At 50.4% G+C, this 26,536-nt stretch overlaps 1 protein-coding gene across 12 annotated transcripts in view; it reads left to right on the forward strand.

Annotated features, from left to right (window-relative positions):
* Positions 1–968: 968 nt before the first annotated feature.
* Positions 969–26,536, forward strand: part of ATP2B2 (ATPase plasma membrane Ca2+ transporting 2) — a 368,357-nt gene continuing 342,789 nt past the window's right edge. For 7 of the 12 annotated variants that reach the window (XM_070463323.1, XM_070463327.1, XM_070463328.1 and 4 more), the window contains exon 1: positions 970–1,116. The gene's annotated coding sequence lies outside the window, so the exon portion shown is untranslated. Of the gene's footprint in view, positions 1,117–26,536 lie in introns of all 12 variants that reach the window. The other 5 variants (XM_070463331.1, XM_070463334.1, XM_070463335.1 and 2 more) reach the window with 2 other exon arrangements.

Below are 26,536 nucleotides of genomic sequence, written 5' to 3' on the forward strand. Positions count from 1 at the left end.
TAGCAAGATCCCAGCCATTCCTAGGAAGCAGGCTTTCCAGACACCCAGAGCCCAGGGTCTCCCCAGGCCCCAGCTCCTGTTTCAACAGACCAAAGCCTGGGGGCGGGTGGGTGGTTACCAGGGTTCTGCCCTCCCTGCCCCCGCCCCACCGGGGCCCCTCTTCTTCTCTCTTCCTGTGAGCAGAGCAGTGCATTTGGCTTTTTATAAAGCCGATAAATAAATAAGCAAGCGGGCATGATTAATTGATGGCATGGAGCAGACCCAGGCACTGGGAGTCAGGTGGCCCAGCTTCCTGGTGGAGCTAGGCTTTTCAGCGACCTGGGGCTTGTGCCAAGGAGGGGAAGCCTGCTTTGGGGAAGTACTTCAGTGTGTGCCTGGGGCGTCCACCTTTCTCCTCCTCTGTGCCGGCCTCCTCTAGGCCCTAGGCCCAGCCAGGGCTGGAGGCTGGGGGCCAACAGGTGCCCCTGCCCTACCCCCATCTCGTCTCCCAGTCTGAGTGCCTTCGGGCTCAACACCCCAGGATTGCTCCAGCCAGCCCTCTCCCCCAAAGCTAGGTCTCCCCGTATACCCCGTCCGCACCTCAGTAATCTCACACTGCATGACCCCAGCCTTGGGTTCCTGCGTGTTGGGAATGGGGGATTGGGGTACCCTGACCCAGGGAAAAGGGTTACTCCAAGGGCCCGGCTGATGGGCGGGGGCGGTAAGGAGCTGGTGCTGATGGAGGTACCTGAAGACCGAGCCAGGGAGAGGCAGGACACCCGCTCCCCGGGCCCCCCAGCGCGCGCGCGGGGGAGGGCGCGGGCTGGACCGCGAGCTCCGGGTCCCGCAGGACGCTCTCTGTGCGGAGTTTGGGGAGGGCCGAGGGGGAGCGCGCGGGGGAGGAGGGAGCGGGAGGGGAGGGAGAGAGGGAAGGAGGCGGGCAGAGCGCAGTGCAGCGGCGGCAGAGGCGACGGCGGTGGGAGGGAGGCCGACGGGCGGGCGGCGGCGGGGCGGCGGGGCGAGGCAAGCGCGGGGCAGCGGCGGCAGAGGAGCCGCAGCCGCAGCGGGGCCGGGCCGGGCCGGGCGCGCACCAGCGGCAGCGGCAGCGGCAGCATCTCGCTTGCGGAGCCGGCGCAGGTGAGACAGGGGCGGCCGGGCCCGGGGCTCCGGGCCTCCTCCCCTCTCCTTCGGTCTCTCTCTTCCTCCCGGCTGGCTTCCCTTCCTCGGGCGCTCCTCCCCGGGAACCACTGCCCGACCAGAGCCCGAGCCGGAGCGCGTCCCGGGTCCATTCGCCCCGCGGAGGCAGGCGTCTTGTCAGCGGTGACCTTGAGCGGGCAGCCGGCGCGGGCGGGGCTGGCCGGGGTGGGCGCCTGCGGACCCGGCGCCTGCAGGCTCGGGGAGGGGGCGCGCCGTCCGCCTGACGCGCGCAAACTTTCCGGGGCTCCGAACAGCCCCGGAACTGGGGCCAGGGTCGTCCAAGGCGTTAGAACCCCCCGATTTCTTCCTTCCCAGCTGTCTCTGACTTCTCTGCCTAGCTTCTCCCCAGTATTGCGGGGTCCCCCCTTCCTCCAGGTCCGGATATCTGCAGGCCAGGGACAGGAGCGGAGCGGTGGACGTTGACCCAGGGCTGGGGGCTGCCCCCCTCCGCACAGGCGGTTTCTGAGCGCTAAGAGCCCAAGCGCCGCAGGACCCTCTGCCAGGGGCCCTCTGCATCTCCAGCCTTGCTCTTCCCTGGCGCCCCTCACCCTGCCCGCAGCCCTTCCTGAAGCACCAGGAGTCCCCCGACCTGGTGACTCAAGGGCTCCGAAGCCCCACACTCTTCTCAGGCTCTCAGATCTGCAGCTTGATTTTTCAGTCCAGCGTCAAAGGGTCCTTGAGAAAGAGGACTCCACCTAAGGCAGGTACCCCACCTAAGGCCCCAAAGTGGATCAATATGTTTCCGCACACCTGGACTCACCTGGGGCCTGGTCATCCTGAAGCCCTGTGGTCTCAGGAGGAGACTATGTCCTGGCCGTCCGGTGTGTCTTAGCATCCTAGAACGTTTTTCTTGAAGATGGGAGGTGAGCCCCAGAGAGGGTGATCCAACCTCAAGGTCACACCGCCAACCTGTTAAAGGAGCAAGAACTGGGCTTTCCCCCCCTCCCCAAAACGGTTTGAGAGGGAAGGAGAGTACTCCTGTTTGGTTCCTACTCCTGGGGAATTTGGGTTCTGTCTCTTACTAGCTGTGTGATCTCTGACAAGTCAATTCCCCTCTGACTCTCTTTCCCTATGTGTAAAATGGGGGTAGCTACCTCCCAGGGCTGTTCCGAAGGCTAAGTTAATGTTCTTAAAGTTCTTACCACCCTGCCTATTGCATGGTCTGTCTCCAAAAATTTTTTGGCTACCAACATGTGAAATTTCCTTTCCGGGCTCAGAAGAGAAGAAACCATTCCCATCCTCTCCAGTCTGCTCTGGCACCTAGATTTCAGAGGGTTCTCCCCTGTGGCTCTGTGGGCTGCTAGGGGGCAGCACCTGCTGGAACCCTGAACCCTTGTGCCCTGTGTAGAATGTTCAGTGGTGGCAGGAGTCCCAGACCCTCAAGAGCCCTCTGGACCTACTGGTCTGGCTACTGTAGGCTGTGATTTCTTGCTGCTTCCTTGGCAAGAATGGTCCCTAGTTTCTAACTGGGAGATGTTGACGGGGGCGCCTTGCTGCAGTTCCAGGAGGATCAACCCCCTTCCCCCACAGTCTCATGGGCGAACATCAGCCTCACCTTCTCCCACTCTTCTCTGACCCACTCTTCTCTCAACCTCTGTGCGATGTCTTTCCTTCCCTCAGAGCTGCTATTGGCAGCAGAGAGACAAGGCAGGAGGAACTCATTCATTCATTCCCTTGCCTAGCCTTGAGTCACGCATTCTCTGAGTCAAGGGGTGCTTGGAAGGACTGAGAAGTATCAGCCATATGTTGTAGTTATGACGCTCCTTCCAGGTGCCAGGCACCTCCTAGTCCCTAGAGACACATTCATTCATTTGACACGTTTTTATTAAATACTTAATATGTACTAAGCACTGTTTGGTGTGCCAGGGAGACATTGGTAAATAAAAGAGACCTGGTCCCAATTGTCTAGGGTGACCATGTAATTTGCCATCCAAGCCGAGATAATTTTGAGAACGAGAGAGGGCATTATTAATGATAACACCAGAACCTCGGACATAGACAGGGATCCAGCCAAACCGGGTTGTGTGGCCATCCTGTGACCTCGTATTTATACACCAGTGTTCATGGAGAACTGTTAATGTGTTTTTTTGAGCTTGCTTTTTGCCAGGCTCTGTTAAGCCCTTTCGAGTTATCATCTGACTTAATCCTCCCGGGGCTGTGAAGCTGCCGCTACCATCTGCATGCAGCTGGTTAGTGGTGGGGCTGGGGCCCCGTCTGCTACTTGACTGCTGAGTCGCAGTGTCTCCCCAGAGATGGACAAGACCCAGGGCCCACGGGTGCTCTCACTCTATCAAAGAAGCTCACAGATGACTGTTAGGAGCACAGATGCTGTAATAGATGTGCCGCAGGGGCAGACGGAGACACAGATTTTGCCCGAAAGAGTCTGAGGCAGCTTTCTGAAGGACAGAACCTTTGAGCTGGAGCTTGAAACCTGAATTAGGATTTTTTGGAGTGTCCGGTTGGGGGCAGGGCATTCCAGGCCCAGGTAACTGAGGCTTTGAGGTGTAGGATATGTGAACTGTTTGGAGCTGCCATCCCCAAATAGGTTTGGATCTAACTGTGACAGGACAAGATTTGGGTCTGAAACAGCAGAGCCAGCGAAGACTGCATCCAGAGCTGGTGTGCCGCGGCATCTTACAAGAGTGCTCTGAAGATGTGACTATTCTACAGTAGGCGGTAGAGAGAGTTGGTTGTGCTGGTTCCCCCTTGATGGGAATTTTCTGTGGCCCAGTCTATGCTCTGGATTGCCTGAAAGGTCAGGGAAATCAGTCTGTTATGTAGAACCACTGCAGAAGAATCTTACCAGCGTCTCTCGCAGCAGAAAGGTTTCACCAGGCAAAGTGATTGCCGGCAAGAGGAATATTAACCTACTTAAGGGACACGGTGTTTAGTAGCATCATTTGCAAATAAGGAACGTGCTCATTATAAGTTAAATCTTTTCTGTGTGCTCGGTCACATCCAGAACAGTAGAACTTCCTCCTCTCGCCCCTCCTCTCCATGTCACTTCTGTCACCATAGAAATCTGCAAGTCATAAAACTGAACTTCTTTAGTAATATAGAAAATTATAAGTCTTATTTCTCAGACTTTTCACTAATTCAGACTGGCCTCCTTTCCTCTCCCTGCTAAGGAAGTGGAATTATTAGCTCTATGGTATCTAAAACCTTGAATCTATTAGCAGAGAACAATAGCAGAAAAGGGGGTAAACTTAGGGCCTTGAGTTTGGAAAATCAGGCTAGGAAGGTTTGGGAAGCAGTAGAGCTTGATGGACTTTACTTTTGGGGGCTCCAAAATCACTGCAGATGGTGACTGCAGCCATGAAACTGAAAGAAGCTTACTCCTTGGAAGGAACGTTATGACCAACCTAGATAGCATATTAAAAAGCAGAGACATTACTTTGCCAACAAAGGTCTGTCTGGTCAAGGCTATGGTTTTTCCAGTGGTCATGTATGGATGTGAGAGTTGGACTGTGAAGAAAGCTGAGCGCCGAAAAATTGATGCTTTTGAACTGTGGTGTTGGAGAAGACTCTTGAGAGTCCCTTGGACTGCAAGGAGATCCAACCAGTCCATCCTGAAAGAGATAAGTCCTGGGTGTTTATTGGAAGGACTGATGCTGAAGCTGAAACTCCAATACTTTGGCCACCTCATGCGAAGAGTTGACTCACTGGAAAAGACCCTGATGCTGGGAGGGATTGGGGGCAGGAGGAGAAGGGGACGACAGAGGATGAGATGGCTGGATGGCATCACCAACTCGATGGGCATGAGTTTGAGTAAACTCTGGGAGTTGGTGATGGACAGGGAGGCCTGGCGTGCTGCGATTCATGGGGTCGCAAAGAGTTGGACACGACTGAGCGACTGAACTGAACTGAACTGAGAGCTTGATGGAAGGCAGGGAAGGGGCAGAGCAGGGCCAGATGGGTGTGTGACCTATGTAATGACGTGGGATTCTGTGGTGAGAGGGGCCCCACAACTTGATTCAATGCTCTGTGGTCACATATTGAAATCCTTAATAACTTTTGAACAGGGAAGCCCACATTTTCACTTTGCACTACATCCTACAAATTATATAGCTCATCCTGGGAGGGAGAGAGGAAGAGAGAAAGGGTGGGGGTGGAGGTGGGGGCCAGGAAGACAGCAGGGTAAAGATAGTGATGGGAAGAGAGAAAAGCAAGTAACATTTCTAGAGTCCCTGCCATGTGCCAGATGCTTTGTGAGACCACTTACCTTGTTTCTCTACTTTAGTCTTCTTGACAATCCTATGAGGTAGGTGATGTCGCCCCTGTTTGAAAATGTAGATTTTATGTGACTCAGGTTTGGTAGGGGCTTCCCTGGTGGCTTGGTGGTAAAGAATCTGCCTGCCAATGCAGGAGACATGGATTTGATCCTTGGGTCAGGAAGATCCCCTGGAAAAAGAAATGGCAACCCACTCCAGTATTCTTGCCAGGGAAATCCCATGGACAGAGGAGCCTGGCGGGCTACAGTCCATGGACTCACAGAGAATGGACACGACTTAGTGACTAAACAACAAAACAACAGGTATGGTAAGGCCAACAGATCAGGAGACGACTGACATAAAAGACAGTTTATGACTCACAGCCCCTCACGAGGACAGGGCATGTCATGCCACGAGAGCCACATGGGAAGCACCAGGGTCAGTCAGGAAGCCAAGGGAGCAGAGAAAAACACGGCAGCTGCCCTTCCTGTGGTTTCCATGGGAAGGAGCAGGCGAGACAGAGGAAGCAGGTTGAGGATTGGCTAGTTAGAGTGATTTCAGCAGGCTGGAGGGCGTAAGGACTGCCCCAGTCGCCTGGTATCTGGCCCCAGGGTGCTTAGCACGAGCAGAGTTGCAGGAGCTCGCTGGAGGAGGCAGAAGGGAGGCGCACGGGAGGCTGCCCTTGCTTTCTCTGCCGCTTCCCACCTGCCCTCACTCCAGCAGCTCACAGAGCTAGGAAGAACCTCTGAAGAGCACCTGGGCCAACTCCTTGGTTTTGCAGAGAAGAGTGAAAAGACAGGCCCAGAGAGGGAAAGCAACTTCTCCAAGGCCACACAGCATTGGAGGGATCTGAACTAGACCCATGAATTCATGTGTCCTGTCACTTGAACTACTACTACTACTACTACTACTACTACTTATTATTATTATTATTTTTCCTAGAGCAGAATTAGGACTAAGCCAGATCCACCAAACTGAGCATGTCAGGGTCCGAGTTGCTGTCTCACTGAGTGCCTGTAACTGTAGGTACTCAATACACAGTTGTATCCGTTTCCCAGGGCTGATGTCACAAATTAGCACAAGCAGGGACACTGGAAACATCAGAAATCTATTCTCATACCATTCTAGAGCTGCTTCCAAGGTGGCTCAGTGGTAAAGAATCCACCTGCCAATGCAGGAGATGCAGGTTTGATCCCTGGGTGGGGAAGATCCCCTGGAGGAGGAAATGGCAACCCACTCCAGTATTCTTGCCTGGAAAATTCCATGGACAGAGGAGCCTGGCAGGCTACAGTCCATGAGGTCGCAAAGAGTCGGACACGACTAAGCGAGCGAGCAAGACAGTTCTAGAGGCTAGCAGTCTGAAATCAAGGGGCCGGCAGGGCCACGCACCTTCTGAAACCTGTAGGAAAGCTCCTGATGGTTTCCAGCAGTCTTTGCTGCTCGTAAGCCTGTAACTGCGTGACTGCTGTCCCTGCTGGTGTCTTCACATGCCTGGCCCCTCACTCTGTCTGTGTCTCATTTTCACATCTCTCTGTCCTTATAAGGACAACAGTCATATTAGAATGGAGCCCACCCTCACTGAGGATGACCTCATCTAAACTTGATCACATCTGCAAAGACCCCATTTCCAAATAAGGTCACATTCACAGGTGCAGGGTTAGGACTCCAGTGTATTTTCAGGGAGGACACAGCCTCACGCACAACGGCAGTGAACCAGACTGTGTGAATGTGAATGATTTGGGCCGAGAATGAACTCCTCTCTGCCCCAAGGTTAATACCAGCTCTGAAGAATCGAACGTTCTTGAGAAGGAGCAAATGACAACTGTTCAGTCCACATTGAGAGAGAAAAATCAATCCCCGTTGAGGGAGAAAGCAGTCCCAAGCATACACAGTAGCATCTCCACCTGAGCCTTCCTGCTTGCCCCACCGTCCTGACGCCATCACTTTCTATTTGTGTCTCTGGCTTCCTGGGGGAGTTGAGCAGCTTCAGTGCCCTGTTTGCTCATCTGTGAAACAGGATACCAACAGTGCCTACCTCATGGGTACTTTCCTGAGGAATGAGAGGACTTAAGACGAGTGAGTCTTAAAACAGTGCCTGGCACACAGTTGCTACTGTTACCACCATCATCATCTTTTAACTTAGATAACTTTTCACATATCTTTGTATCTTTCAGTCTTCCTCACAGCAAGCCCTATGACATGCTTCCATAAATACCAGCTTCCTCTCCCCATAAGGTGGTTACTCACTGATGGAGCCAGGTCTCAATCCCGGTTCTCGGGTTTCCAGTTCCAAGCTGGCCTCACTGCATGGTGCCTGCTCTGGTAGCTGAAAACCCTCTGGTACGAAGACGTTGTTCCTGGTTTCATGCGGCTGGGAGGCTGGAGAGGAGTGATGTGTCAGGGAGAGGAAGATGTGAGGGGAAGGAGGGGGTACCCAGAAAGGGGAAATAGCCTCAGCGGCCAGAGCCCCCCTTGTCACTATGCTTCTTGGAGGTGGCACAGATGACGGTCTTCCTTTCTTTAAATTTGCATTTTCAGGCCCTGGTACATAGTAGGTGCCTAATAAATGTGTTGGATGAATGGATCTCTTATCAAACACAAACTGTCACTGTCCCCCACCCCAACAACAACAACAACAACAACAACATCCTGGGATGAGGCCCCCTTGCCTAAGTGGTGATTCCTGGCCACAACTCACAGCTGGGCCATCGACGTGTGAGTGATGTCAAAAAAACGTGCTTTGGATGCTGTTTGAGGAAACTGGATGAGCTGTGAGGGGTGAGGGTGTGAAGAGGGTCCAATCAAGATTTGTAGAGTGTTTAGCAAAAAAGCCTGGGTCATAAGTATCGTCTCCTTCCTTTGCTCTTTTATTCTTCTTCACCCACCCCTCTTCTTCTCTCTTCATTTTAGTGTATTAATTGAGGTAGTCATTAGTGCTATAGAAGTATTTACAGAAGTGCTGTATTATTTATAGAAGTGCTACAGAAAGTAAGTAAAGCTCCTTACTTTCTAGGTAGATGGTTAATGGAGCTTCTTTGCCTGTTCTGTCATTAGTTATAGCTGTGTGTCTTGCTTTGGCCAGTGAAATTTGAGAAGTGACATCTGTCATCTCGGGATAGAAGCTTTAATAACTAGAATGCGGTTAGCCACTGTCTCCTTTTCCTGCGTTGGCAACTGAGGCAGCGTGAAGTTGGGGCCTCCCTTAGTCTGATTCCCAAGTGAAGATGATGCGGAGCAGAGCCCTCTGCCAAAGCAGGATGGACGTGCAGCAATCAGTGAGAAGTGAGCCTTCGCTCTTAAGTCACTGACACTTTGCTCTTATTTGTTCCTGCAGCATAATCTGTCCTGTCCTGACTGACACAAGGTAGGGCACAATCTAAAATAACCACAACTTGTTTAGAGATGTGTAGCCCTCTGTCCATGGAATTCTCCAGGAAGGAATACTGGAGTGGATCTTCCTGACCCATGGATCGAACCCAGGTCTACTGCAAGGCAGGCAGATTCTTTACTGTCTGATCCACCAGGGAAGCTCTAGAGATGTGTTTAAGTCTTTTCATTCCTTCACACGTAATGATTAAAATTTTAGTGTTTGAAGGTGTTGTGGATACAAAATGGGTGAGCACCACTGCTCTGTGAGGTAAAGATCAGTCGTTGTGGCACAGATTATGGGAACCTTACCAATTTCAGCCCAGCCTCATCTGCTTTGGTCTCATGTGGTCCTGCCGGACAAGTCCACAGCATCCTCGAAATGGGCCGTGTGTGTTGGAGCAACTCCAGGCCTTTGCCCCTGCTCTGCCCGGAATGGGGCATCCCCCAGAAAGTCACGTCACTTGATGAGTGGCTGTGGTGGACAATGACGAGGGCATGGAGGGAGAGGGGAGCATTGGGTTGGTTCTGTGAGGCATGGAAGACCAGAATTAGGACTGAGAGCGAGAGTCCTGTTCAGGGTGAGAGAGTTTTCTAGCTATTAGGGCGTGGCCTGGCACAGTAGTGAGCTCACCACTCTAGGTAGTTTCCAAGGAGGGGTGGGATGTCACGGTGGAGGTTTCAAGTCAGCAAAACTAGCATAAACTTTCCAATCCTGTCACACATGATTTTAGGTGATTGTCCAAAGAAGGTGGATCTTGGCTGTAATTCTCTATTTCTTTTTCCCTTTAAAAAATAAAAATAGCTCCCCCTCCCAATTATAGATTTGTTACATAATGATTATACAATTACAAATGATATCCAAAAGTACAAAATAAAACTCAAATGCAATGCCATAAAACAGAGCTAACCTCCATTAACATTTCCTTCCAGACAATGTCCTTCTAGATGTTTCTCTATGATTGATAGGTAAATAGATAGATTTTTTTTTAACTTTCTGACACTCAGTAGTAGAGTATGGATGTCTTAAATAGTAGTAAATATTTCTCTACCTTGTCTTTTATAAGTGGCTCTGCTATAATTTATTTAATGGATCCCTTCCTGGCGGTTGTTCCTGAATTGTGCCATTAGGGGCACCATTAGGATGAACGTCTTGTCTGTGGACCCCTGGGCTGTGTCCAGGCATCTCCTAAGGACACATTCCTAGAAGTGACGTCGACTAACTCAGGCAAAACGGTTTGGGATGAAAGAAGAGATCAGAGCCATGGTGTGATCAGGTAGAGGAATCACTTCTGGCAGGAAGGCAGCCTGCAAAGGGTCCCAAGGAGGGGGGAGATGAAAGGGAGATGGTGGCTGGTCTGGAAGGCTGAGGTAGTGGAAGACGGGGAGGACATGGAGGGAGCTGGTTTTAGAGACCCTCAGTCCCAGCTTTGGGTGAGCCAGTTCCCAGGCAAAGGCTGACTGTGATGGCAGTTAAGATTTAGTGGAGCCAGGTAATTACAAGTGTTTTTATGTGCACATCAGAGCCCCACCACCACCTTGCAAGGAAAGTCTCTGTCCCCATTTTACAGAGGAACAAAGTGAGGCCTGGAGAGGACCTAGCAAAGGTGCTGTTGTCTCCGTCTGTAGTGTGTGGGCTCCGGCAGAGTTCAGACCCTTCGCCTGCACACACCCTGGCTAGCTCATGCCTCCCGTCTTGGCAGCCAGCTCTTTCCCACTCTTGGAAAGGAAGACTGATGGTAGGTGACTTCTTTGTGAAGTTTTTATTCGTGGCTCCTCATCCAGCCCAGTTGCCCCCTCCCCACCCCCAGAGTAAGGCAGACTGCTCAGGGCTCAGAAAGATGTCCTGCAGGCCATCACCAGAGTGTTAACTCTTGAGTATTCACTGTTGAACCAGGGAGCCTGCATCTGGCTTCGGTGAATTGGATTCCCTGACTCAACTGACAGACAGTAAGACCCTTTCTTATCTCACATGATCCAAAGCTCTGGAGTCCGTTAATTCAGCAGTTCATTCCATGCCATCAAAACCCACAGTTTTTCTGTCCTTCTCCTCTGCTATCATCATCTAAAAGGATTCCGCTGTCCTGAGCATCCCCTGAAGATGCCACAGCACCCAGGGGACAGAAGGCAGAGGCAGCTCTCTGTTTCTTTTATCAGGGAGGAAGTCTTTCCCAGAAGCCCCCCAGCCAACTTTTCCTTCTGTCTCATTGGCTGGAATTGGGCCACATGGCCGTGTCTAAACCAATCACTGCCAAGGGACTGTGTCTGAGGGCTTTAAAGGACCAGGACTCGTCTCTGCATCAGTTAGAGGCAGTGGTAGACGCCTAATACAGTCAGGGCTCTGCCAGCCAGGAAAGGAATGACCACTGGAAGGCAGCTCCCAGGGTCTGCTCAACTATGTGCTCACACTCCCAGCTCCGCTGCTAGGCTGGGAGCTGTGAGAGGACAGGGGCTTGGGACTTCCTGTGTCTTCTGCAGGCTAGCACAGGGCTTGGCACCCTGTGGATATTGAGCAAACTATGGGTTGGGTGAAAGAATGAAACAAATCAGTAGGTGTTTCTGGAGACTGCATTGGACCCTGAGATCTCTGTGCACCAACAATGCCAGTGCTCTGTCGACTGGGGCAGGGGGTAGCTTAGGTATTTCAGAGCGTATAGGAATGGCTTTGTCCTCAAAGATGTTGTAATTTGGCGGTGGGGAGAACTCTAGAGCCTAAGCATTGTGTAGAATTACGGCCTGGATGGTGGCTCTGACTAGACATGTCATAGAAGGTAAATGCCTCTGTAGGAGCCCAGAACAGTAGAGCAAGGCCCATTAGGGACCAGATAGTGTGAAGGGCAGTGGTGGGTGGTGGAGAAAAACACTGTGTGCTCTGAGACTGGATGTGAGTGTGGTGGATACGGGGCAGTGAGGGCCCCAACTAGGCCTGAAGAGGACTCATTCCTGAGAGCCTCCTATGTGCTGAGCATCATACTTGTATTTATTTCATCTACTCTTTCCTGTGTCTCTATGAAATGGATCATCCTGACCCATTTTGTAGATGGGGAAACTGAGACTCAGAGGGTGAGTTTGCTTGTCGGACATCACAGAGCCGGGGAAATGGTGGAGTTTGGCTGAGAAAGCACATCTATTCTGAAACGCTGGCTCCGTTCCGCAAAGGGGCTGGGATGGCCTTCGAGGGCCCACCTAAGACCAGTGGACTGTGGAGTGAACGGGAGGGGGGGTGCCTGTAAACTGGCAAGGAGGGCCTTGAGAAGCTTGGCGCTGTGCAATGAGGGGGGCAAAACATCCCTGTGGAAGAGGTGCTTGTAACAAGATTCAGGGTGGGCCTGAGGAACCGTGATCCTTGGCATCAGACCTGACCTCACATCCCTGATCTGCCAGCTAATGGCTGTGACCTTGATGGGACACTTAGCTTCTCCATCGCTGTTACTCCATCTATAAAATGATGATAATAATTAAATATGTACCCAGTGCCTGGCACATAAGGAGAATTTAATAAGTGGAGCTATTATAATTATTATCATTATTGCTGTGGCTTCGGAGCCTGGTGGGTGATCACATTTTGAGGCGACTCCCTTGGTGTGGGAGTCCTGGGTTCCAGCTCTGCCTTGATCACCACCCACACATTTGCCCTTGACTGCATCCCACACCCAGCCTGGCTCTCCAGGCTTCCTCTGCAAACTTAAGAGGGGGTGGGCCAGCTGAATTCTAGCCGCCTCCTCGTTCCAAGCTCTGCACTTGTGTGAGGTGGAAGGGGGAGGCTGCAATGACAAACGGGATCAGAATGGAGTGAGGGGGTGTTGGGGGTGCCTTTGTTCGGGAGAAGCAAGGGAAGGGAAGGGCAGAGGTGGGAAGGAGGATCAGAGAGGAGCCAGAGCAGGTGCACAGCCAGCCAGGACCGGGCAGGTGTGCAAACCAGTGGCCGGACAGTTTGGAGGGGAGCAGAGGTAGCCTGCTGAAACCGACCAGGCAGAAGCACGTTGAGAACAGCTGCGTCTGACACCTGCGTGCGTTGTGGGAGAACCAGAGGGAGAGAGGGAGAGGGAGAGAGAGAGAGATCAATCATAGCTCTTCCTGATGTTTAATACCTGGGAGGCAGGGCTTTGAAGAGTGTGTGTGTTCAAAGACTGAAATTGAATTTCTCCAAAGTTTGCAGGAACACTGCAATTATGCCTGAGAACATGTCTATGAAATCCCCTTGAAATCTATTTTTGGCACAAGGTTTTATAACCAGAGGCAGAAATTGAGTGGAAGTGTGTGGGAGGCTGACCCTGGACTGTTTCCATGTTTTAAAGGGGAAAGGGTATTTTTAACTGCAAACACCCCTGTCTCCTAGGGTGAGACCAGGGAAGAGGCAGCTCACCACTTTGGGTTTCCCACCCACTGTCATGTTAAAGATGGCAACTGTCTTTGACAGAAGTTGTTAAAGTTCCTTACTCAGAGTGGGTGGCCTGGGACTGGGGGATGAGCGGGGGAACTTGTCTGGGAGTTTTGTATGTTGGAACAGAGATATATCTTAATTTGCCAGAGACTCCTTCAAATCCATTTTGTGCTGCTGTCACTGTGCCCAGGGAGATTTGCCTGGCAGGAGATTTCTCCAACACTGCTGTATCAGTTAGCTGTTGCTTGGTAACAAATTGCCCCAGTCTTGATGTTTTGAAGCAGTTGGTTTGTATTATTGGTAATGAGTATACAATTCAGCTGAATGGTTCTTCTGGACCCGCTGGATCCCCTGACATGTCTGTGGTCTGTTGTCAGTTAGGTAAGCAGCTCTGTTGACCGTGGTGGGCTCTCCCACAGTGTGGGGGTCAGCTGGCTTGGGGGACAGCTCGGCTCTGCTGTACGCTGTGTCTTCTCCTGCAGCAGCACGTGTGGGTCTCTTGGAGAGGCAGCGGCAGGGCTGTGAGAGAAAGCAGAAGCATGCAAGGGCCATTGAGACCTGGGCTCAAAGTTGGCACAAGTCACTTCCAGTGCATGCTCTGTTGCTCAGTTGTGTCCGATGCTTCGTGACCCTGTGGACTGTAGCCTGCCAGGCTCCTCTGTCCGTGGGATTCTCCAGGCAAGAATGCTGGAGTGGGTTGCCCTTTTTTTTTGTTTTGTTTTTTTTTTTTTTTTTTTTTTTTTACCACTAGCGCCACCTGGGAAATCTTCTGTTTTGACAAGTTACGAGATCACCCCAATTCCAGGATTGGGGAAATATGATGGTACTTTTTGAATGGCAGAGTCACACTGAAAAAGGTTGGGGTCCAGGCAGGCCTTTAATTGGGACCACCAACACCTTCATTCGGTCTGCACATATGTGAGCTTCAGTGTCGGCCTCTGGGGCTGTCACAGTCGGTTGTTGTCTTTCCTTATAGTCGTCCCTACGCCCAGGAGTCCCTTGCTGTGCAGTTTTCTAAAAGAGTCTTATCTGTGGAATAAGGGAAGTATATGCTCCCACATAATGCCAGATCAATTTGCACTTGCGTTGTTGTTTAGTCATTTCAGTCATCTTGGACAATTTTGCGCCCTGATGGACTGTAGCCCACCAGGCTTCTCTGGTCCATGGGATTCTCTAGGCAAGAATACTGGAATGGGTTGCCATTTCCTTCTCCAGAGGATCTTCCTGACCCAGGGATCAAACCCGTGTCTCCTGCATTGGCAGGTGGATTCTTTACCACTGAGCCACCAGGGAAGCCCCCACTCACTCCTGAGACTGGCAGAAATTAAATAGCTTGATGTTCTCCAGTGTTGGTGAAGATGTGGGGAAAATAGATGTTGTATCCATGGCTGGTCAGGGTTTCCATGGCGTTTAAGGGGACAACGCTGCTGTATTTCTTCCTTTTTTTAATGTAATTTTTTTAAATTGGAGGAATATTGCTTTACAATGTTGTGTTGGTTTCTGTCATGTAACAGCGCAAACCAGCCATAATTATCTCCATATTTCTTAGAATTAGAAATATATGTAAGGGTTAAACACAGTGTGGAATGACCATATCATGGATGAATTGCTGATAGACACAGCTACCCAGATGAACCTTGTCCGGTCCCACAAGCTTATTTGCTCCATGACTCTGTTCAGGTAACTTTGGTGACGTAACATAATCTTAGGGTTGGAGAGCAAGTTAGTGGTGGTCAAGGCTCAGGGATGGGGAGAGGGCGTGTGGCATGCAGGGGAGGTGAGGGGGCCTTGTGGGGATGGCACAGTTGAGTGTCTTGGAGGGGCTGTTGTTTGCACAAAGGCACACTTGTGATAAAATTACAGAGAGCTGCACATGCATGCACACAAACATACTTGCACGGCAGGTGCAGTTTGAATTAAGCTCTAGGGATTGTGGAATGTCTGTTTCTTGGTTTTGACATTGTGCTCTATCTATGCAAGATCCCGACTTTGGGAGAGGCTAGGCGAAAGCTAGCTGGGTGTTCCCTATACATTTCCTAACAACCCCCTGTGAATCTATAATTATTTCCAAATAAAGAGTTGAGTCCAGAGCGATGCCAGTGTACCGCCTGGTCCTGTGTACCTGGACACTTATGCAGGCGGGCACCGAACACTCTTTGTTATCAGACGGTTGCAAATGACTCAGAAACAGCCTGAACGTATTCTTTCACCTAACAACCATGTATTGAGTGCCTGCTCTGTGCCCATCACCGTGCAGGCTCTGGGTACATCACTGTGAACCAAGTAGTCTGAATCTGCCCAGGTGAGTTCACGTTGTAGTGACCGTCTCGCCACAGGTAGCTGACGCGACCACAGGGTAGCTGCCCAAGGAATCCCAGGTAACAGAAACAGGGAGAGGAGGTGGGTTCCAGTCTCTCTGGACTTGTCTGATTCTGTGTCCAGACCACATTGCTGGGAGGGAGAGAGCAAGAAGCAGAATCAGGCATACGGTGTGGTTTTTTTTAGAAAAGAAGCACAGTCAGATAAAGAAAAGGCCAAACTCTGGCCGTGCACTTTGCCGGATGTTAAACGGCCCCCTCCCCAGAATGGAGGGCCCACGGGGGCAGGAGTGTGGCTTTTTTGCCCACGCACCCCTCCATGAGCACTTCTGGCACAGAGAGGCACGCAGGTATCTGCTGGAGGAAGGAGTGAGTTATACCTGTTGACTGAAAAATAGAGTCGCAACCTGAAAGTAGAGAGTTATATTATTTTGTGGGCATGTGTAGCATTCCTAGCCCGGAAAAAAAGACAGTATCTCAGTAGCGCTGAGAAAACTGCTCCAAGGAGGCAGGAGGGAAAGTTGGGCTATATACAAAAGGTTGCAACAAAGGGAGCAGACAGTCTGAACGGCAAAGATCAGGTACATGGAAGCCTCTGGGCTCACTGATTTCATTCCTTTCATATGCACCTCAGCTCTCTGGAGCCAATCCTGTTCCCTTGTTCACCTTTGCTTCTGGCTTTTCCCCAGCATCTGAGCAATCACCGTGGGGGGTGGCAGCATCCGCTGGATCACAGTTTTGGGAGCCCTCTTCACATTTGGAGGCCAGAAATTGCTGATAGCTGTGACATTTTTTTATTTATTGATATGGCAGGAGATAGTTTTATTTCACATACCCATTTTACAGATTGGCCAAGGGAAGCATGAGGCCCTTAGTAGTGATATACTGGCTTTATCCCCCAAAAGAGCTATGAGGTGTGAATCAAATACCCTTGACTTTGAGGCTACCATATACTTTTCTTTCACCCATTTCCCAGTCCAACCACAGGCAGCTGAAATTGTCAAGTCTTAGGTCTTCTGATTCACGCTGGCTGTTGGTTATGGAACGAGGTCACGATTTTTTTGGTTCACGATCCGGGAGTTGGTGATGGACAGGGAGGTCTGGCATGCTGCAGTCCATGGGGGTCTCAAAGAGTCAGACACGACTGAGCAACTGAACTGAACTGAACAGTGTGTGAGGCATGCCTGCTGATGTTATCTCATTTAATCCTCCTATTAATCCTGTTTTGGGGAAAGGGGATGTTCACACATTTTCTATCTGATCTCAGGCCCAGGCCCTCCTGTAAGTTTTTAGGCACATGATGCTAGATGACTGGAAGCAAGAGAGTCTGTTATGGGACACATAGGCCTTCCCTGGAGCCTTTGTGAGTACCTTGTGGGGAACACATGCTCTTTACTCTCTACTCCCCTCTCAGCCTCTCAGAGAATCCATGCATGCCTTGGGGTCCAGGGGGGACGCTCCTCTCAGACGGAGAAGCCTCTGCAGCTCGCTGCCTCTTCATCTCCATCAGTCCCGTATGTGGCTTAGAACGGAGCCCCAGACTCTTGGGAACGTTTGCTGGGTTGATAGGAGTTGAGATTTCTTTAAAGGCAAGTGCTGAATTTTCAATCACAAGGAACACTTGTACAGTGTTTAGCTTTTAAGGTGAAAGAAGAGCGCGTTTCTTTCCTTTAACCTGTGAGAGAGTTTGTGTGGTGGGATAACAAATAGTGAAAACATGGATGCTCAAAGTAGCTCAGTCATTCACTCACTCACTCATTCATTCACCAAACATGTCTTGAGGTTCTGGTTAGAGCCTGTGGCTGGTCCTGAATGTGTGGTTTGACCCAGTGCCATTCTCAGGACAAGAAAGCATGGAGGCAGTTTACCCAGTGTCGCCTGGGAACCTGCATACTGGGAGGGTCACCGCACACAAGTTACTCTCACCCCTTCCTGTCCCCTCCTGAGGACCACAAGCCATCCTTCCAAGTGCCAGCCAAAACAGCGAAACATGAAGAAGCTCTCGGGGTCACCGAGGGAATCCTTTCAGACCAGGGATCCCCCGGAACGTGGGTATCCAGCAGCCTTGATCATGACCTCAACGTGTCCCCTCATCCGTTTCCTGCTGGGTCCCCTCATACATTTATCACCCAGTTGCAGGAAAAGGCTGCGAGGCCAGATGACTTGTCTGCAGCCGATGAGCCTCGGTGCCCACAAAGCAGAAATTAATGAATGATGGTTGGGGAGAGAGGCGGGGTAGAGGACAGCAGCTATTTCAGGCGCACTCTGCCCTAGCAGAGCCTAATGCCTGCATCTGCGTGTTAACTCCGTCTGCTCTTTGAGCAGGAATCAAAGTCATGTTGGCTGGGGTTTTGTTTGCTCGCCAGCTCCAAACTCTTCAAGTTTGTACATCTTGTAAAAATATGCAGATTTTAGGTTAATAAAAAGAAAATAGAGCTACTGTGAGGATTGATCCCCACTCTCTCTTTCTAACTTAGTATGGTTCATCCAAACTTTCTCTGAGCCAGCCAGTCAAACAGACTAAGAGTGGAATGACCTGAGTGCAAATCTTGACTTTCTCACTTTTTGTCACATGAGCTCTCTGGGCATTAGTTTTCTCAACTAAAAAGTGGAGGTTGGAAGATTAAGGGAGATACTCTATGGGAAAGTTCCCAGCATCTTTCCCAGAGTTGAGGGAATGATTTTCCTCTAGGAGCAGGTTTTGCTGCCCTTCTCCTTCTTTCCATACAGGATCACTGTTTACAGGTATAGAGTCATTTCTCTGTCCCTGGAGGTGATTCTGAGACAAGTTTTATGCATCTACCCCACACAGTTTAATCATCAGAATATAGGGAGTCAAAATTTGCTTAACGGTTTGAGTGAGTAACTAGAGTGACAAACTTTAGAAGCTCCAGTTTCCTCCTCTATTAAATAGAGATAATAGTCCTTTTTGTAAGGAGATATGGAGACATGGATGTATGTGTGTGTGTATGTGTATATATATATATATATATATATGTTTATCCCTATCTATGTATAGATCTTTCCATTCATCTGCTGTTCATCCATCCATGTACACATGCATCTATCTACCCACCCATCTTCCATCCATTCATCTATCCATCCTTGCATCTATTTAGCCACCACTTAGTTATACTGGTGGGGCTTCCCTGGTGGCTTAGACAGTAAAGAATCCGCCTGCAATGCAGGAGACCTGGTTCGATCCCTGGGTTGGGAAGATCCCCTGGAGAAGGGAATGGCAACCCACTCCAGTATTCTTGCCTGGAGAATCCCGTGGACAGAGGAGTCTGGCAGGCTACAGTCCATGGGGGCTGAAAAGAGTTGGACATGACTGACACTTTCACTTTTAGTTATATTGGTGTGTGTGAGTGCTCCTAAGTGTCAGCTGTGCAGAGGATGATGGGACAAGTTTCCACGGTAGTGGTGGCTCACCCCATGGGTTGGATGTTGCTTCTCCTATTGATCCTAAAGGGGCCTCATTCAGGAATCAGGGGTGTATTCTCTTCTGTGTCAATCCCCAGTGATGAATAGTCGTAGCTATGACTCCCAGTCCCCTTTCCCGATTTGCCCTTTCAGAATGAAAACTCCTGTTCTTTTGATGTGAACATTATTTCTGTACTTTGTCGCCAGAGCCTTTGTGGTCCACTCTGCAGTGTGAAGACAGAATCCTCTGTAGGTGGTGGGTGGTGGGGGTGGGCTGGTGTGTATGGGTGGGAGGAGGGGTTGTCCCCCTCCCTTAGTTTTGATCTCTGCGTGATCTATGGGGCTGGCCTCTGCTCTCTCTAGAATGTTCTTCCTTCTCCCATTCACTCTACCCCCACTGAGGACTTACTCTGTTGAGCCGCTGCGTCCTGCCCACACAAAGCCCACCACTCGGGTGGGGTGGGGAGGGGAGGATGTGCAGCAAATGCCTTAACAGCATGGCAGAGTGTGAGAAATCAGACGGAATACTAATATCCACTGGGCTCCCTCCGGGGCCAAGCACATCGTCTTAGTGGTTTCCTGGCAACCACCTGAGGCCAGTGCTGGCCCTCAGCAAGGTTCTCTGGTCTGGGGCAAATTGGGCAGCGGTGGGGAGCTTTCCGTAAAGCTGAGACAAAAGGAGGCCCTTTTGTCGTGGGATTTCAATCTTCCTACTCTTTCTGTGTTAAAAATGGACTTTCTTTTGTCATGCTGATGCTAGAAGGAGGTCCGTTTCTCTCAAAGTTTGGTAATTTTAGACTCATTTACCTAATGTTATGTTTGGTTGGTTGGTTTTGTTTTGCCTTTTTAATTTTACTGGTCCAGGATATCTCAAAATCTGGAAAGCACTGAGATACCTCATTTTGCTGTTGTTCAGTCGCTAAGTGGCGTCTGAGTCTTTGCAACCCCGTGGACTGCAGCACGCCAGGCTTCTCTGGCCTTCACTGTCTTTCGGAGCTTGCTTAGCTTATTTTGGGAGGGGCTTATCTTCTTGAATTGTAGTTGATGACAGTTCCGTGAACGCAGAGTGGATCCCCCCCCCCCCAATCCCCCACCACTAGTCATGGACCTGCCCTCCTTGCCAGCCCTTCACCCCTGGTAATGGCAGCCTGTTCGTCCGCCCAGGTAATTTCCACATCAGAACTGTGGAGGGAGAGCTCTCATGAGCCTCCACGCTGCCTTTTTAAACCGAGAGCCCCACCAACACCTTTTGGGCCGTGTCCCTTTCTCTTTCCTCTGCTCCGTCCCCGTCAAGCCGGGGCCTGCATCTTTGCCCATCTGGCGTCCAGGGGAAAATAACGGCCTGCGTTCTGATGAGTAAGCGCTTTGTGGGTTTTGTAAAATGACTTTGCTGATTTGGCTGCTTCTGTGGGCTGCAGGTGGCCTAGCGAAGGATAAATCATGCCGCCGTGGAGGTCTGCTTGCCTCACCTCCTCCCCCTCTGAGAGCAGATTTTCTTTCCCTGGTGGCTCTCTTGGAGGACTCAGGTCAAACAACAGGGACAAATCTAAATGAAAATGGACTCAGGCTAATTTCTGAACAAAACGTTTTCCCATCTGATCTTGAACAGTTAGGAGTCTGAGGCAAAGGACATATGGAAGAGCATTGAAAAGTAAGACACGCCTGTTGTCCTAGGTGTGAGCTGTCAGGAGTCAGCTGCTGCTGAGGACAGGGTCCCTTGCGGTAGGTGCCACAACTTGGAATTGGGGTGTCCTTCCCATAGCCCCCGCTGTGGCCAGAGCCCCTCAGAGTGGCTGACATCTGGCGGCACTGACCAACTCTCGTCGCATTCTCAGACTTTGTGCCTGAGAAGCAGCCTCACATGCCTTGTCTTATGGGTATTCCCGATAGACAGATGGATGCGTATGTGAATGGATGGATGATGGATGGATGGGTGGGTGGGTGGGAACCCCATGGGGAGCACCAGTGTGTACTGGCCTCCTGCACCATTGGAGACACTGAGTCTCGGAGAGGTAAATGGGGAAAACACTCAATACCTTCCTCACAGGAATCATGGTGAGAATTTCATGAGTGTGTGATATGAATAACCATAATGAATATATAGTGTGTGTATATATACGTGTACCTGGGGCTTCCCTGGTGGGTCAGATGGTAAAGAATCTGCCTGCAATGCGAGAGACCCGGGTTTGATCCCTGGGTTGGGAAGATCCCCTAGAGAAGGGAATGGCTACCCACTCCAGTATTCTTGCCTGGAGAACTCCATGGACAGAGGAACCTGGTGGGCTTCAGTCCACGGGGTCGCAAAGAGTCAGAATTGCTGAGCGACTAACACTGCTACTACTATACTACTATATATAAACCAGGCTTCCCAGGTAGCAAAGAACCTGCCTGCCAGTGCAGGAGACGTAAGAGACACAGGTTTGATCCTGGGTCGGGAAGATCCCCTGGAGGAGGGCATGGCAACCCACTCCAGTATTTTTGCCTGGAGAATCCCATGGAAAGAGCCTGGCGGGCTACAGTCCATGCAATTGCGAAGACTTGGACACGACTGAGAGAGCACACACCCCTAAACTTGTTCCCAGAAGTTTCTAAACAGAAGAAAACATGCCCAAAATGCCATCAGAAAGGCATCTTCTATTCGATTCATTGTGTCATAGAAGTGTGAAGAGCGTTCTTTAGCCCACTGAGATAATACAAGTCAACAATGCTTGAGCGCCTAGGATGCGCCACACACTGCACCAAGCACTTTACGTGGATTAGCTCACTTAATCCACACGGCAGTACTCTGAGGGAAGATGCGTCTGCATTTTTCCCATTTTATATGTGAGGAGACTGGAGTGCACGGGGTTGATTGTTTACCCAAGGCTGCCAGTGAGAGGCAGAACTGAGTCTCCAAGCCCAGGGTCTTTAGTTCCTGAGGCCTGTGTGTCCCGGGGCGGGAGAGGGGGGTTCATGTGGAGGCCCTGCTGGGGACCATGCCCAGCGATGTCGGCTGTGGCCAGGACGGTCAGTGCTGTGTGTGCTCTCAGAGGACAGGCTCCAGCCGCTCAGCCCTGGCTCCTAACAGCCCCAGCTCCTCTCCGGGCCTCAACCTCCCACGCGTAAAGTGAGCTGGTGATGTGGCATCAGCCCCATGCCCCAGCCCCACCCCAACATTCCAGAACTGGACAGGCATCTACATGAATCCAGCCTAAAGCTTTCTATTCTCCAGTTATTTTTTGGAGAGCGTAGGAACTGCTGTTCAAAAAATGCTCTCAGTTTTCCTATCTTTGAAATAGGTCACTGTGACCATTCAGTGAGAATGCAACAAGCCCCCCGGGATATAACGAGTGCATGAGAATTGCTCACCTTAAAAAACAGAGTTGGTTCTAGTCTACTGGGCCGTGTGTCACAGATCCCCTGTGGAACTCTGGAGACCCAGCCCCTGCCCTCCGCAAACCCGGCGTCTATTTGAGGAATCTGTGCAAAGTTTGGAGTCTTGGTGCTTTTCCCTGGAGAAGCATGGGAGCCTGAGCGCCCTTTGTCAGAGGGGCCCTGGCCTCTCTGCTTGGACAAACTCAGCCTCCCATCCCACGTGGCTCCCTTGGGGGCTCCAGCGAGGTGTCAGTTTAGTTGGAATCAGAAAGAGAGGGGAGGGACATGAGGAACCCAGGAGGGAGGCAGAGATGGAACCTGCATCTCACGGCTGAACCGTGAGGGAATGAGCGGCTTTAGAACAAAGTGACCCTGGCTCCACGGGGACCTGCTTGGTGGAAGCTTGTCCTTTGGTGTCTTTATCTAAAAAATCTAAGATGCATATAAGAAGGAATTTCACTTTATAAATGGGAAGCCTTTGAGTTGGGGCTTCAAGGACAAGGAAGCGAAGAATGGAGCTAGGATTCTGGTTGCAGAGATTGTCCCTCACACATAGGTCCCTGCGGCTGTCGTGCACGTCTGTGCTCCTGTGTGTGTGTGCGCGCGTGCACGCCCACCACTAGACCAAAGGGCACCTCTGTGTGCATTAGGAAAAGGTGCCCCTTGGGCAGAAGCAGCCTCTGGGCACACTGCTTAGCTAGCAGACCCCACACACACACTGTTTCTCGGGCGGTGAGGAGACCGTCAGCTGAGGGCTGGTAATGTCCCAGTGCAGTGGAGACACCGCAGCTGGACTCTCCCCACGAGGCACGGCAAGCCTTGCTCTCCAGGAGTCATTTCTACAAAACCCACAGCTTCCCTCTGCTTACTCAGCCGGCTTCTTGAAGATAATCTATTTTCTTCTGGGCCTCTTCAAGACCTATCCGGCCCCAGCAGTCACACTTACTGGTCTGACTCCAGAGCACAGATTTTATTCCTTTAATCGAGTACCTGCTTTCACTGGAAAACAAGCCTGGGTCTTGCCATTTCCGGGATGCCTCATCTGATCCTCACGGCAGCCCTGAGGGCTAGATGGAAGGGAGCTGATACACCCGTTTTACAGATGGGGAAATGGGCTCTGGGACAGGAACTTCAGAGCATGTCACGGGTGGTCTGAATTTAAAGAGCTTGCCATCTGGTTTTGAGTGATTCTACAGCTCAGTTTAGCTTATGCAAAATTCTCTCTGAAGTGTGAACATTCATGGTCTCGTAGGCTTAGCTTCCCTTCCCCTGCCACCTCTGATCTGAACCTCTGTCCTGACCCACCATCTTCCATGATGAACTCCTAACAGCAGAGACTCAACCACCATCTTGACTTGTCATTGTCCCAAGCCGAATAGCCATCCAGTTGACAGTGACCTCTCTGGGAACCTATTGCCATATACTCCATCAGTCTTCAGTGCTGTGTGATCCCAGCTGTGGTCACTGCTGTGGTCAGCACTGCTGCAACCCTGCTCCTAAGAGCTGGACTTCACCCCAGGCACGTTGGATGCTTCTCCTTAGAAACTGCCCACAGAGCCTGGGTCCCATTGCCCTAAATACTCTAAGATGATAAATCTTCATCCTGATTTGGCAGATGGCGTATCAGTGCCAGGCCCAGAGTGGATTCTAAATAGATCATTGTTGAATGAGGCAATTAATTGATGAATCCTTTGAGGCTGCTATTTAATAGAAATCTTTCAGTTGCCAGTGGCCAAATCACAACACAAATTAGTTTAAGTGGGAAAAAAAAAAAAAGAATGCATTGGCTTACACGACTGAAGTACAAGGGTGAGGGCAGCGGGCACAGCTGAATCCGGAGGCGCAAGTCATATTACTAGGGCCTGGTTTTTCCTTTTCCCTCAACTCTGCTTCCATTGTTGGCTTCATTCCTCCACGTTCTTTCCTCATGGTAGATCACATAGCCACCAGTAGTTCTGGGATGATGGGGTTCTTCCAGTCAGTTCACAAACTTAGACAAAGAATGATCTTCTCCTTCCTTTGTCCATAAAGTGAATCTCATGGGTGAACTGGGATTGGCCCAGCTTAGGTCACATGCCTTCCCCTTAAGACCAGTCACTGTGGACAGAGAGATGGGCTTCCCTCATTGGCTAGGGTAGGCACAATGGATTGACAGCTTCACCTAAGCCCCATGGGATGGGGAAGGAACCATTCTTTAATGGACATTGGGGCTCAGCAAAGAGTAGTTGCTCACTGGAGGGGTGGGTGAGGTTACTGAAAAGGGAGAGATGTCGATATAGAACAGTCTAGTAGAGATTAGAAATCTAGTGATAAAGCTTCAGGTCAAAATGAGAAATAAAGTAAGGAGACATATTTCCTTGTATGATTCATCAGACCTGGAAGGCGTGTTGGCAGTGATGTTCTCAGTGGTAGCAGCCCAGAAGGAATGAGTCTGATCCTTGTCCTGAAACTGTTTTGATGGGCAGAGAATCTTGAGGTTGGAGTTCATGTTATCCATTCACCACACTCCCTGACCTCTGTTCCACATGAAGAAATGGGCAGAGCTACAAAGTCAGAAAATCTTGTCTTTAACCAGGACTGACACCTGTTCCCATCATCCCAGCCCGTGGGGAAGTTTTCCACTGTCCTGATTCAGCAGCAGGACCTTTTCACACAATGCCCTCCTGTGCCTCTCTCTCTGACTCGTCCTTGGGATCTCAGAGCATGGTTAAGGACAGAGGCCCTGACACCAAACTGAGTCCTAGCCCCGAATTACCCCTTAGTGGTTCAACATCCCTCACCCTCAGTTTTCTCATCTGTAAAATGGACCTAATAATGGTACCAGGAAGGGATGTTGTGAAGGTAAACAAGATAATGGAGGCGAAGTGCACACAGCAAAGACTTGATGGGCATATGTCTGACCACTCTTGGTAACCATATTCATTTTGTGTCCCCATCTTTTAATACATCTGATTCCATAGAGAGGGCACAGTCTACAGTCCAAGAACCACGCACACACAAAGAACAGGTTGACCTTGCATTCCAGTCCTCGTCCCAGTTGCAAAGCTGTCTCCTGCCGGGTGCCCTGTGCTTCTCTGGTCTGAAGCCAGTGGGATCACGACCTGACCCCGGAGACCTTCTGCCCTCAGTCCATCTTTAACCAGGCCCAGTCTAGGAATGAATGGCAGATTCTGGAATTTCTTGTGTTTCTCGTGGATTTATTCACCTAAAACTTCCACGTGGCCTTGCTTCTGCCCTGGTTAGAAGTCCCCATACTCAGAGTCCACAGGGATCCCCCCATCCCCATGTCTGTCGTCTTCATAGACATAGACCTTCATGCGGTTGTTCTGTCCTCCCAGAAAGCTACCAGGTTTAGAATATTGATTCAAAAGACAGACTGTACTTACAAAGCATTTCCCATGGCAATTTGTAAACATCTTACCTCTGCTGACTGATTTAACCACCACCACAGCCCTACAAGGTATGTGGTGTTATGATCTTCATTTTATGGGGAAGGAACTGAGGCACAGAGGAGTTAAGTGGCCTACTAAAGGACACACAGCCAATTAATGGGAAAGCTAGAATTTGAACCCAAGTCATTCTTTTCCAAAGCCCATATTCTTGGCTAGTGTCTGGTTCTGCACCTCTGGTTCATGCTTCCTGTCCTAAGTTTTAGTCTTGGGGGCCACCCTACCTTCTGAGGTAACATGTGCATTTAAATGCAACTCAGTGCTCCAAACTTGCTGTCAGACACAGGGCAAAGAAAATTTCAGATCTGGTGATGGAGACAGATTGAAAGTCCTTCATGGCAGACCTTTATAAGGCATGAATGGAAATACTGTATCCCTAAGATCTTCTCCATCAGTCTCTTATTGTTATGGAATCACTGTGGCTTTTTGGAAGAGCAGGGAATCTGGATGTGGAGCCCTGCTGAACTACTCATCCTTCATGACCCAGGCCCAGTACCTCCTCCTCAGTGAAGCCTTCCCTGACTACCTCAGAGATGTCTGATCATCCTACACTGCCAATTACACATTCATTTAGTGAATACTTTCTGAGATCTACCCTGCAAAGACAGGGGCCAGATTAGCAAAACAGTTAACATTTCAGGCTTTGAAGCCAGACTGTGTATTTGAATCCTGGTTTCTCCATTTTAGTAACAGGATAACTTGGGACAAATTTCTTTATCTTGATAAGTCTCAGTTTCCCCCTCTGTTAAATAAGCCTAAAAATAGTTCCCACCTCTCAGAGTGTTGTAACAATTGAGTTAATAGTAGGTGTCTAATAATTGCTGCCAGGTACATGCTAAGTCACTTCAGTTGTGT

The sequence above is a fragment of the Odocoileus virginianus genome, unplaced genomic scaffold, assembly GCF_023699985.2.
Source record: "Odocoileus virginianus isolate 20LAN1187 ecotype Illinois unplaced genomic scaffold, Ovbor_1.2 Unplaced_Contig_2, whole genome shotgun sequence".
NCBI lineage: Eukaryota > Metazoa > Chordata > Mammalia > Artiodactyla > Cervidae > Odocoileus > Odocoileus virginianus.